The sequence below is a fragment of the Cajanus cajan genome, chromosome 10, assembly GCF_000230855.2.
Source record: "Cajanus cajan strain Asha chromosome 10, NIPB_CcT2T_4, whole genome shotgun sequence".
NCBI classification, from domain to species: Eukaryota; Viridiplantae; Streptophyta; class Magnoliopsida; order Fabales; family Fabaceae; genus Cajanus; species Cajanus cajan.
This window is the reverse complement of record NC_138526.1, coordinates 1,280,569-1,294,451: the sequence shown is the minus strand read 5'-3', so window position 1 is coordinate 1,294,451 and position 13,883 is coordinate 1,280,569. Positions and strand designations below refer to the sequence as shown.

Genomic DNA, 13,883 nt, shown 5'->3' with positions numbered 1-13,883 from the left:
CTTAATACATAAATTAAGTTTGTAAATTTTTAAAAAAAATTTAAAAATTATTTGACATTTTATTTTATTAATTCAGATTGACGAATAATTATAAAAATATTTTATACATTGATTTGAATTTATATAACAAAATATTATATAGTTTTTAATTTTTTTTTAAAAATTTGTAAACTTCATCTATACATTAAAAGATTTTAATTTAACAATTGAATCATTAAAATTTGATGTTAAACAAGATTGCATCATGTATGCTAATAAGACTTACTTTGGAAGTAAGTGAATCCTTCCTATGTCTCTCTCTCTATGTGTGTGTGTATATATATATATATATATATATATATATATATATATATATATATATATATATATATATATATATATATATATATATATAACCATGATGAAGTTAAATAATAGATGAGTGTCTTATTATAATAGATGAGAGAGTTAAATTAATCCATTATCCAATGAGAGTGTCTTATTATGATAGATGAGAGAGTTAAATAATAACTATTAGATTACAAATAAAAATAATTAATGATTGAGATTAAAATTTAATTATAGACATTCACTTATAAGACCATGACTATTGCTACCTCTATGACTACTACCATCACCACCACTGCTACTATTGTAATACCATGCTTTCTTAATTATGTTTATTGTGATAAATCTAATTAAGGGTATATTTCGTGTTGTTTTATTGTTGTGACTTTGATAGGGTGAAAGTTAGAGTTACGATAACTCTAAACTTAAGTTATAGAGGATATAACTTAAGTGCGTGAGAATTGGTTGATGAGGGCTGAGGTATATAAGGTGAATTTTGAGGAATGAGCTTCATAAGTTCATAAGTTTATAATTTTAGAGAGAGGTGCTCTAGGGTCAACGGAGTCCGATAGTTGATCTGATTCCACCAAAAGATTCCATTTCTTCCGCTGATTGCTAGTTGGCGTAGTAGAAGCTAAGATTAAAGTTGAGGAGCTGAGAATCTAAGTTGGTGCGGAGCTTTCAAGGACAACTCAGAGTCATTTCTTCTTCTTTTTCTTCCCTTCCTCCTCGTTTCTCTTTGATTTCGAGGTAAGGGAAGCTTTATGTTTGAATCATGGTTATATTGTGTTGGTTGTTTGTTGTAGGATTAACCTATTGTTGGCCTATTTGATCGAATGAAAAGAGATGATGAGTTGAGATGGGTTTTGTTCCTTAGAGGTGTTGGATAGAATTTTTGGTGCTTCTTGTTTTAAAGTAGATGCATGTTGTTTTGATGATGATTATAAGTTCTATATGCTGAGTTACTTATTGCATGTTGGATTTTTGTTGATTTTCAGGCGGATTGGTTGATTTTGAGTTCTACATTAGTGAAGAACTGGTGTCATGTTGGACATGCCTTCCTAGCATTAAGCATAATTTGAAGTTAAGGGTTCTCATTCTCTTAACCCTGGGTGTAGGATTGGCGGCATCGAGTATGAGAATAGAGAATCGTCTCTAACTTGGTCACGTTGGATGTGAGTTTGAATGGAGCTAAGCATGAGAAGAAACAATCATCTCGGGTTGGAATCACATTGGGCGCCAATGGAGTGATGCTAGACATGGATCAACTCGAGGCCCTTTGCTTGATTAAGGTTAAACGTCGATTTTTACCACATCAAGCATGAGAGTGTGGGAAACTCTTTGCCTCAGCCACGTTGGACATGAGTAGTTTGGTGTAGGGCACGAGAGTGATAGGAAGCCCTTGCCTCATTGGCGTCAAGTGCCTAGGGGATGGCATCGGGTGTAAGTTGCATGATTTTAATACGATGATTAAGTTGTTTTATGATTGAAAGATGATGGTTTAAGTTGAATGATGAAAATGATTTTATGTTAACTTTTTTTGCATCAAGTTGATAAGTTATATAATGATGTTTATGTTGTTAAGTTATAAGCTAGTAGATGATTAAGTTGTAAATTTGTATGATGCTATAGTTGATCAAGTTGTTAAGCATGTGGTGTAGATGTCTTTAAGATACATAAAAATCAGAGGAGAGACAAAGATGTTTTAGAAATTAAAATATCCCATTATAATATGAGTTGAGTCGTAGTTGTGTTGATATGTTGACGTGTTGTTTTCTTTTACAAGTGCTACCCTTGTTTTTCCTCATTAGACTACAATGATCATACTTTGTAGGAAATGTATGCTTGGTGGATAGTCATGCTGAAGATGGATTTTATGTCTTTGTTGTGTTGTTTTGATATAGCAGTTGTGTAGGGATGTTTGACTGATGCTAGGACTTGTGGTTTCAATATTCTATACTAGATGTATATTTATATACATGTATAGGGTTTTAAGTGTAACCCTATAAGGGGATTTATATTTTAAAGTCAAAAATTGTTAAACTGATTTATGTTTTCTACACCCTATATATATGTGTGTGTGTGTGTTGAATGGATGTTTAGGCACAGTCACATAATAACCCTAAAGTAGTAGATTCTTTAAGTTTTCATTGTGTTGTTACTATGATGTATTAAGTGTAGTAACCTAACGGGTCCTTACAACTATCATCATTGTTGTCGCCTACACTACCACAATCATTGTTGTCACTAGGTGGTGATGATGATAACATTACTACCAACACCATTGTTACTTTCATCATCACTATTGTTGTTACCACCACCTTCGTCGTTGCCACACAACTAAGACAACAATGGTGATGGTGGTGTTGGGTGGTGGTGGTGACAATGGCATCGTTGCTGCCAACACCACCACAATCATAACCATGATTTTTATTATTGACACCACCATCGTCGATGTAGTGGTAGTGGTGGTGACAATAGTGGATGGTGGTGATATGGTGATAGACATGTGACAACAATAATAATGATCTTATACGTGAGTGACTATAATTAAGTTTTAATTTCAACCATTAATTATTATTTTTTATCTATAATCTAAAGGCTATTATTTAAGATTAAAAATAATAAAATTTTAAGATTAAAAATTAAATATAGACTTTTTTTTATTGTTTTATAAATTCATATTTTAATTATAATTTAATAAATGAAAAATGAATTGTAAGAAAAATACTAATATATAGTTGATATTTAAAATAAATAAATTGTCGAAATTTCTTATATGTTAATAATTTAAAAGTAAATTACACTCCTATCTCATAAAGATGAAAATATTGTACCGCCTAACTAAATTTTGCTTTCAATATAAATGATAACACAAATTTATACAATGAGTTAAATTCTTTTATTGATATAATAAAGATTAAGCAAATATCATACATTTACTCCAATCTTATCATTAAACTAATTTTAATGGCCATATGTAGTAAGAGGCTAATGTTAGCTATGGTAATCTATTAAAAAGAAACATATATTTTTTTTATATAAATAAAGCAATATATGAGAATTTTATTTTTTATTATTTTATTATTTTATTATTTTTTATGTTTGGCTATTTAAAAAAAGAAATCCCTAGGAATGTAGTTTCTTAGGGATCATTTCTATCCCACATCCCTATAAAGCAGGGAGGGGGTGAAAATCCAATTTTCTTGAATTAGAAGAAAAATTTAATGCATATAAAAGATCATAATATAATTTTTTAGAACAAAAAATCTCTCTGTTTCTCTCTCACTCTCACTCTCTCCATCTCTCTCTCTCTTCTCTTTTATTTCTCTCACCTCTCTCTCTCTCCCTCTTCCCCCCTCTCTCTTCTTGTCTCTCTCACAGTCTCACTCTCACTCCTCCTTTCTTCCTCTCCCTTTCTCTCCCCACATATTTTTATTTCTCTATTTTTCTTATATTTCATTATTTATTGACCCTGTCAAATTTAATAATATTATCAAAGTCTATTTTATTTCTATAACTTAATGATATTTGTTAATTTTTTAATTTATTTATTTGAATGGAATGAAATATATATTTTTATCCTTCTTAATTATTATGTAGCATTTTTTTGTTTATTTTTTTTGTTGAATTCTGTATTTAAATAATTTTAATTATAAGTTTTCAACTTTTTAAAAATAGTTTAATGTCATGATTGTAATAAGATTTGAGTAAATAAATATATCTAATAAGTTTATTTTAATAAAATATATTTTTGTAAAAAATATTTATATTCCTAGGAATATAATAGTGTAACTAAACATAAAAATATTTAATTCTAAAAATCTTATCTAAATATTTTCAGGAACCTATATGAGTAACCAAACATATTTTAGTTATTACAAATTATTGAAATCATGATTCTTGGTATGAAAAAATTTCTCCCTTACCAAATGCCTTCTAAGAGACGTGTAAAAATCTTAAACATAAAACTTATGGACAAGAGGAACTAGGAAGTATTTATTTATTTTAAATCATAATCATTTATTAGTTTTAATTTTATAAATATCTTTTTAAATGTTAAAAATAATAAAATATCTTTTTAGGATTAACAATTAAATATAGGCTTTTTTATTGTTTATAAATTCATATTTTTAATTATATTTTAGTAAATGAAAAATGAATTGTAATAAAAATACTAATATATAATTGATATTTAAAATAAATAAATTGTTGAAATTTAATTTAAAAATAAATTACACTCATATCTCATAAAGATAAAAATATTATACCTCCTAACTAAATTTTGCTTTTAATATAAATGATAACATAAATTTATACAATACATTAATTTTTTTTTATCGTTAGAATAAAAATTAAACAAATGTCATACATTTACTTCAATCCTATCATTAAACTAATTTTAATGGACTTATATAATAAGAGTCTAATATTATTTATAGTAATCTATTAAAAAGAAACAATTTTTTTTATAATTAAAGCAACATATATTCAATATTACTCCCTTCGTGTTTGATAATTTATTTATTTTTATTTCATTTTATAATATCAATAAATTATTAAATATTTTTTCTCTTATATTTTCAACTACTTATTATAAAATAAAAAAATTTAGACAAGATAACATTTAATTAATTTAAAAGATATAAATATATTAATAAAATTATAATTAACTTTTATAAAATTTTAAAATATTAATTACATACTTTAATTTCTATGACAATACCTTAAATATTAAAAAAAGGAATAAAATTTAACACTTATGACACCAAAAATTTTAGTCATCCACATGATATTCATGGGTACTAATCTCTTGTTTAAGGTTTTATTGGATAATAAATTTTCTTTAACGAGGATTCAAACTACAAAAGACTTTAACCCTAACAGTGACATACCACTTTTTTTTTTTTTTTTTAAATTTATTTATTTAAATTTTTTATTTTCTTTTATTTTACTTTTAAAGAAAAAAAAAGGTTTAGATTTAAAAAACAATATGACCATAAAGTTAGTAAAAAGACTTAATTAATTGTGCTATCTTTATAAAACAATGACATTGTGACACCCTCTACCCCATTATTAATATACAACAAAAGTAACAATAAAATATTTCTTTTCTTCTTGTTTTTGGGTAAATAAAATCTTTCATAGTTGACAAATATTTCAAATATAACAAGGTAGAAGATTCACATTCGTAACTCATAAATCATAACTCCAGTGTGAAAATTATAAAAGAAAAGAAGTTAAGATTTTCAATACAATTTAGTGTAAAACAAGAAATCATATATATACAAATAATAATAAAGGAAATATAAATTAACTCCAGTAAAGGTGGCAGTGCCTCCTGGTTAGGAATTAATTTATACTCCCAAATCATATAATAAAAATATAACAAAATGTACATCTTGGTCTTTTATCAAGAACGTTCAAATTACAATTCTTAACATATATTTTCCTTGAATTATACATGTTATCTACGTTATCTCTTTGTTAGAAATTACAAAAGAAGAGAAACTAAAGTTATAAAAACAATAACATATTAAACTAAAATAACTATGCCCCGATGTCACATCCTATCAGAGCATGCCCAATTGAAGCCTTTAAGCCTCATCACCAACATTCTCATGATGCTGATCATCTGCAACACAATTTAAAACGTATACAAAACAACAAGGGAGTGAGAAACATCTCACTCAGTTTCAGGTGCAGAAATAACTGCTAGATAGCACACACACACACAACATATATAAGTCACATGTAAACAATACATAAATAGTCAATATCACATATATATACTCATTTATCATGCTTATGATGTCATGGACTCAACTCATAAATGCATGCATGTGGCGCCATACGGAAGATTCACAATTCATCGTTGGTGACCCTAAGGTACACCTGGTTACATCACTGGTGACCCTAAGGTACACCTTGTTAGCATGTTACATCGTGGGTGACCCTAAGGTACACCTTGTTAGTCGTGGATGACCATAAGGTACACCTTGTTAGCATGTTACATCGTGGGTGACCATAAGGTACACCTTGTTAGTCGTGGATATGCGGCCTCAGCGGCACACCTGGAGTAATATATGCATATGATGCATGTCATACATTCATAATCTCATGGACTCAACATTTAACTTATTACATAATTTCATTTAGTACATCATATCATTATTTGTCATAGTATCATAATCATAGTTTGTCTCAATAGTCCATTCTTAGGTCTCATGTCATTTGTCCATATTTCACATGGTCATGTCATCAATACTCCTCATAAGGTCCGCATAGGTATTCATAGAGAGCATTCTTGTTCATATTAAAACTCATTTATTATTAACATTAATTTCATACTCATTTATTACTTTCAACAAAGAACAAAGTATAATAAATAGAAAATCGGACAGAACAACGGCACCTTTAACAAAAACAGAGTAGAGTAAATAGAAAATCAAACAGAACAACGGCACCTTCAACAAACAACAAAGTAAAGTAAATAGAAAATCAAACAGAACAACGGCATCCTCAACAAGGAACAAAATAGAGTAAATAGAAAATCAGACAGAACAACGGCAAGGGATTGGGGGCCAATCCGACAAACAACTACCCAACAATTATCCCCACACCCCTGAGCGAGGTTCTCACTCCCCCCCTTACCTGGATAGGCGGAGTTGGAACTTGGGCAGGGTCTCCTCCTCTGGATCCCCTTTTTCTTCCCTCTCTTTCTTTCTTTCTTTCTTTCTCTCTCTCTCTCTTTCTCTCTCTCTCCTCTTTCTCTCTCTCTAAGATTTTCACTTCTTCTCCTCTGTACCAAATTTTCACCCCCTGCCCCTATTTATAGGCCTCCTGGCGCAACCGGAACGGCCGTACTGATTTCGGAACGGCCCGTTCCGGATCCTTCAAACGTGGGCAAATTTCTCAACTGGAACGGCCCGTTCCAAAACCGGAACGGCCCGTTCTCAAAAAGCAGAACGGCCCGTTCTGAAACCAGAACGGCCCGTTCTCAAACCCAGCAGAACGGCCCGTTCTCCCTCCGGAACGGCCCGTTCTCCTTGTTGGAACGGCCCGTTCTGGGCCCGTTCCCAACCTAAAATTTTAGCTTATTTTAAATGCTCAGAACGGCCCGTTCCACTTTTGGAACAGCCCGTTCCGAGTTACTCAAATGCCCCTAATACCTTTATAAAATTACGAAAATGCCATCAATAATTACGAAAATGCCATTATTAATATCCTTTTAAGGAAATTGGGGTGTTACAATTCTCCCCTCCTTTTAGAAATTTCGTCCCCGAAATTTACCTGAAAACAAAAATAGATAAGTTTCTCGCATCTTGCTTTCTAACTCCCATGTAGCACTTTCTTCAAAATTTCCTTATTGATGTACAACTCTATCAATCTCTCCAAGAAATGTCTAATGTTAATAAGTTCAAGGTGAGCAGACCTGGTAAGCCTATCCATTAATCCAAATAAGATCAAATTTCTTAAGAATATCATACATAACTACAACTAAATCCATAGATATAGAATCTTATTTTCAAATTAGAACGTCTAAAGGTTGTATTAAATCTGAAAGTTTTTTGTGTTCGACCTTAGCTTTCTAACATACTAAGCAAGCATACACAAATTCCTCCACTTCCTCCGTCATCTTAGGCCACCAAAACATCTTCTCAAGATATTGATACATCTTAGTAACTCCTAGATGAATACTAAGACTGCTCTTATGACCTTCTTCCAAGATTGATCTCTTAAGTTCTGGCACATTTGGAATATACAACCCATCCTTAAATCTCAACACTTCATCCACTCCAAATTTAAACTTACTTTCTACACCTTGATTCAACTTCTCTACTTCTCTTTAGACCATCATGTTTCCGCTGCGCCACTCTGATACATTTCAGTAACTCTTAAATAAATGCTAAAAATATTCTTATGTCCTTTCCCTAAGATCATCTTCCTTAATTTGGGTTTACTAGGCACATAGATTATATCCTTGTATCCCGAAACACCATCAACTTCCACTTGTAAAAGGCTATTTATATTCCTACCAATCTTTTTCACTTGGGTCACTAAGAAAGAATCTAACTCCTGAGTCTTCTAATCTCATTATTAATCCTTTCAACATATTCAATTCAATGTTCCTAAGAGTGAGCTCACACATCATGCTTAAGTTTCTAATCTACTCAATCAAACTCAACCCTTATATCATCAAAATGATAGATAAATGTTCATCCTACTCAGGACATTTGTCACCACATTAGTTTAACTTGTATAATCTTCTCCAATGATTAGGCACCTAATTGTAAGTTCACTATGTACTCATACTCGGTCTTCAAGTCTTACCACTTTATTTATACTCCAAGAAAACTCTTATTCACTACCTTGTCCTATAATCTCATACCTGGCCACCAAAATGAATCGACTAATATACTTATTCAATATCCTTTGAATAATCCATTCGTTAATCGAGTCATACATAGTCCCTTACTACTAGGAGTAATTTCACAAATCAAACTTAAATTCCTAACTTGAGCCAAAAGATATATCTCTTTGACCATAAAGAAAGATAAATATAGATATTTCCTATTCAAAGCATCGACTGCTATAGGTTTACCCAGATAACAACTAAGATTAAAATCTTAATCCTTACAATTTCCAACTATCTCTTCTATCTCATATTCAATTCCGTCGGATCAAACAGATATTTAAGATCCTTATAATCACTAAATATCTCAATAATGTTTTTAAAATCTCAAGCGTAACTATTACAACTTCTAATTCAAGGTAATTTCTCTCATGAATTTTTCATTTCCTAGATGCTTAAAAACATAAGTTACTACCTTTGCATCAATAATCCACCCAAACCTGTCTTCAAAGTCATCACTATATCCCACATAAGACTTACTAGAGTCAGGTAATATTATCACTAGTCAATCTTGCCATAAGAGTTAGAACTACTCTTATACTTACTATCTCACATAAAGACAATACCCCTCATAGTGAATGTAGTCAAAGGCAATGCTATCCTAGAAATTCTTTCAATAAATCTCCAATAGTAAGCCTCATAAAACTTTTATTCTCGCTAACTTGCTTAGATATCTCTCTGCTTAAACATAACTTCTACCTAAGACAGATTCATGTTCACCTTAACTGAAATTTACAGGGACTAGAAAACTTAACATACAACCGTCTTGGATATATCTTCACCTTCAACTACAATATGATCATATCACATCCTAAGATCAATATCACTAACCATACAATATTCACCATTTGATCCCTAAGGTCTTCTATTCACATATCGACATACATGCACATCAAGTCATATTAGAATGCCTACTTTAAACCTTCATATATATCATTCATAAGCATGTACATGAACAACCTTTACCACATAGCATCATATAACCTTAAACAACCTCTCAATCCACATGAAAACACCTCAAAACATGTCAATTCTTATCCTTGCATTGCCTACTAACCCGAAAACATTATTATACAGACTAACTTCTATTTTTAACAACTATCAAAGAAAACAACACATAAAGAGTTCTACTCATCCACGTGATATCAACCTATCACTAAGTGAATAGGCTACAACTCTTAGGGAGACATGAGATTTTAAAAAACAAATCATCTTCTTAGCTAAAGAAAACTTCAAAAATCACAACAAATATATTCAGTGCTTACAACTATACCTCTGATTACCAAAGCAGCTATACTGGAGTTCTAGACCTCCGTTTTACCTGATTCCAATTCCATTAGAAAGATAACATCCAAGGCTACCACTTTCCTGAAGACTAACAAAAATTCTAATTTTGTCAGTATAGCACTTGTACTGTCACAACAAAACATCTCCTACACCAGACAACAATAGTGTATCAATATCTAAAACCACAAAAATACCTTAATCCTTCCAAACTTACTCCTTTCCACCTGAAATTCATATCAAAGTTTCCCACTACAAATCTAAACCAAATAACTCACCTATTCAGTACAAAAGGCTTAGAAAATAAAATTTTCATGCAACCATCAAACTCTAAAAAAAATCATCAACACTTCAATCTCTCCTTAAGAATACCAAAACTCCAATTTTCAACATACCTCATCTTTGGATTCAATTGCTACAACTATAGCTTTCAAAAATTTCACCAATCATAAATTCTTAATACACTTTAAAATAAATCAATGTCTTACCCAAATCTAAGGCCTCAATAGTTCCCACAATATTAACAACACATTTCGTCTACCACTACTCGCACATATGCTTGCAACACAAGCGATATTACTCAACCACCACTTCTTACGTAAGTATCAAACACTTAAGCAATCATAAGAATGAAGAAGAAAGGTCATAATGGTATTAGCTGACACTATCATGACTATCATTCCTCTAATTAAAAAAAAATAAAAAAATAACTTAACAATATCAAACTTTACAATATCAACACAAGGAGAACATCATCATCATCATTATCAAAGCAAAACATCATCAAAGCAAAGCATCACCAAAGTATACGACAAACAAAACAATGTCAGAGTACACAACAGAATCTCGATAAGTCACGGCCGATTAGATCGACCTGCTCTGATACCACTAAATGTGACACCCTCTACCCCATTATTAATATACAACAAAAGTAACAATAAAATATTTCTTTTCTTCTTCTTTTTGGGTAAATAAAATCTTTCATAGTTGACAAATATTTCAAATATAACAAGGTAGAAGATTCACATTCGTAACTCATAAATCATAACTCCAGTGTGAAAATTATAAAAGAAAAGAAGTTAAGATTTTCAATACAATTTAGTGTAAAACAAGAAATCATATATATACAAATAATAATAAAGGAAATATAAATTAACTCCAGTAAAGGTGGCAGTGCCTCCTGGTTAGGAATTAATTTATACTCCCAAATCATATAATAAAAATATAACAAAATGTACATCTTGGTCTTTTATCAAGAACGTTCAAATTACAATTCTTAACATATATTTTCCTTGAATTATACATGTTATCTACGTTATCTCTTCGTTAGAAATTACAAAAGAAGAGAAACTAAAGTTATAAAAACAATAACATATTAAACTAAAATAACTATGCCCCGATGTCACATCCTATCAGAGCATGCCCAATTGAAGCCTTTAAGCCTCATCACCAACATTCTCATGATGCTGATCATCTGCAACACAATTTAAAACGTATACAAAACAACAAGGGAGTGAGAAACATCTCACTCAGTTTCAGGTGCAGAAATAACTGCTAGATAGCACACACACACACAACATATATAAGTCACATGTAAACAATACATAAATAGTCAATATCACATATATATACTCATTTATCATGCTTATGATGTCATGGACTCAACTCATAAATGCATGCATGTGGCGCCATACGGAAGATTCACAATTCATCGTTGGTGACCCTAAGGTACACCTGGTTACATCACTGGTGACCCTAAGGTACACCTTGTTAGCATGTTACATCGTGGGTGACCCTAAGGTACACCTTGTTAGTCGTGGGTGACCATAAGGTACACCTTGTTAGCATGTTACATCGTGGGTGACCATAAGGTACACCTTGTTAGTCGTGGGTATGCGGCCTCAGCGGCACACCTGGAGTAATATATGCATATGATGCATGTCATACATTCATAATCTCATGGACTCAACATTTAACTTATTACATAATTTCATTTAGTACATCATATCATTATTTGTCATAGTATCATAATCATAGTTTGTCTCAATAGTCCATTCTTAGGTCTCATGTCATTTGTCCATATTTCACATGGTCATGTCATCAATACTCCTCATAAGGTCCGCATAGGTATTCATAGAGAGCATTCTTGTTCATATTAAAACTCATTTATTATTAACATTAATTTCATACTCATTTATTACTTTCAACAAAGAACAAAGTATAATAAATAGAAAATCGGACAGAACAACGACACCTTTAACAAAAACAGAGTAGAGTAAATAGAAAATCAAACAGAACAACGGCACCTTCAACAAACAACAAAGTAAAGTAAATAGAAAATCAAACAGAACAACGGCATCCTCAACAAGGAACAAAATAGAGTAAATAGAAAATCAGACAGAACAACGGCAAGGGATTGGGGGCCAATCCGACAAACAACTACCCAACAATTATCCCCACACCCCTGAGCGAGGTTCTCACTCCCCCCTTACCTGGATAGGCGGAGTTGGAACTTGGGCAGGGTCTCCTCCTCTGGATCCCCTTTTTCTTCCCTCTCTTTCTTTCTTTCTTTCTTTCTCTCTCTCTCTCTTTCTCTCTCTCTCCTCTTTCTCTATCTAAGATTTTCACTTCTTCTCCTCTGTACCAAATTTTCACCCCCTGCCCCTATTTATAGGCCTCCTGGCGCAACCGGAACGGCCGTACTGATTTCGGAACGGCCCGTTCCGGATCCTTCAAACGTGGGCAAATTTCTCAACTGGAACGGCCCGTTCCAAAACCGGAACGGCCCGTTCTCAAAAAGCAGAACGGCCCGTTCTGAAACCAGAACGACCCGTTCTCAAACCCAGCAGAACGGCCCGTTCTCCCTCCGGAACGGCCCGTTCTCCTTGTTGGAACGGCCCGTTCTGGGCCCGTTCCCAACCTAAAATTTTAGCTTATTTTAAATGCTCAGAACGGCCCGTTCCACTTTTGGAACAGCCCGTTCCGAGTTACTCAAATGCCCCTAATACCTTTATAAAATTACGAAAATGCCATCAATAATTACGAAAATGACATTATTAATATCCTTTTAAGGAAATTGGGGTGTTACAGACATGTAATTTATGACTGAAATATAAATTAATTTAATTAATTTTATCTTATTTAATAATATCATTCTTAAAATATTTTTCATTCAATTGATGTTATATTTTTAATTATATATATATATATATTATACTGAATTTCAATAAAAGTATTTTAACAAAAATATATTTTAAAAAAAATTAGTAAAATTAAATTGTTAATTAATTTTCATAAATAATGAATTATTTTTCTCTTATAATGGAGTATGTGAGTATTAAATATTAGAAAGTGTTAATAACACCTTCTTAAACACATCTTATACCTTTAAAGTTGATTAGTGGTGTGAGTAATGAAGTAATATAATTTTATCCTATTTTTATTCAAAATCTTATACCACAAGACATAAGTTCAAATATCGATGATATTATTGTAATTTTAATAGATAAAAAATAAATCTTGTACTAATTCTTAATAATAAGATTTTTTTATAATAATCAAAAATACACATTTTTGTATTGGTTAATTTTTTTACATCATTAATTAATATTTATTAAAAACTACTAAACCATAAAAGATAATCATTAAACAAGAAGCGAAATACACATAAATTTATTATTTTTAATAAGTTTTAACTAACATATCTTTCCGTCTCTTTTCATAAAACTAAATTACCTAATTCATTAGGAGTAAGGTTAGTTTTTCTTCTTCTTTCTTTTGAGATAGAAGGTTAGTTAATTATTCATTAAAAAATTAGTTAATTTAATTTATAATATTTAATTTATCATAAAATTAT

The 13,883-nt window shown here is 31.1% G+C and overlaps 2 long non-coding RNA genes across 2 annotated transcripts; both read right to left on the bottom strand.

Annotated features, from left to right (window-relative positions):
- Positions 1 to 5,613: 5,613 nt before the first annotated feature.
- Positions 5,614 to 9,699, bottom strand: LOC145952827 (uncharacterized). Its single transcript, XR_014430321.1, has 2 exons — positions 6,982 to 9,699; positions 5,614 to 5,962 (listed from the first exon to the last, which is right to left on the bottom strand). It is a non-coding gene; the product is annotated as an uncharacterized LOC145952827 (long non-coding RNA).
- A 1,453-nt stretch (positions 9,700 to 11,152) lies between these two features.
- Positions 11,153 to 12,996, bottom strand: LOC145952826 (uncharacterized). Its single transcript, XR_014430320.1, has 2 exons — positions 12,520 to 12,996; positions 11,153 to 11,501 (listed from the first exon to the last, which is right to left on the bottom strand). It is a non-coding gene; the product is annotated as an uncharacterized LOC145952826 (long non-coding RNA).
- Between the last annotated feature and the right edge of the window lie 887 nt (positions 12,997 to 13,883).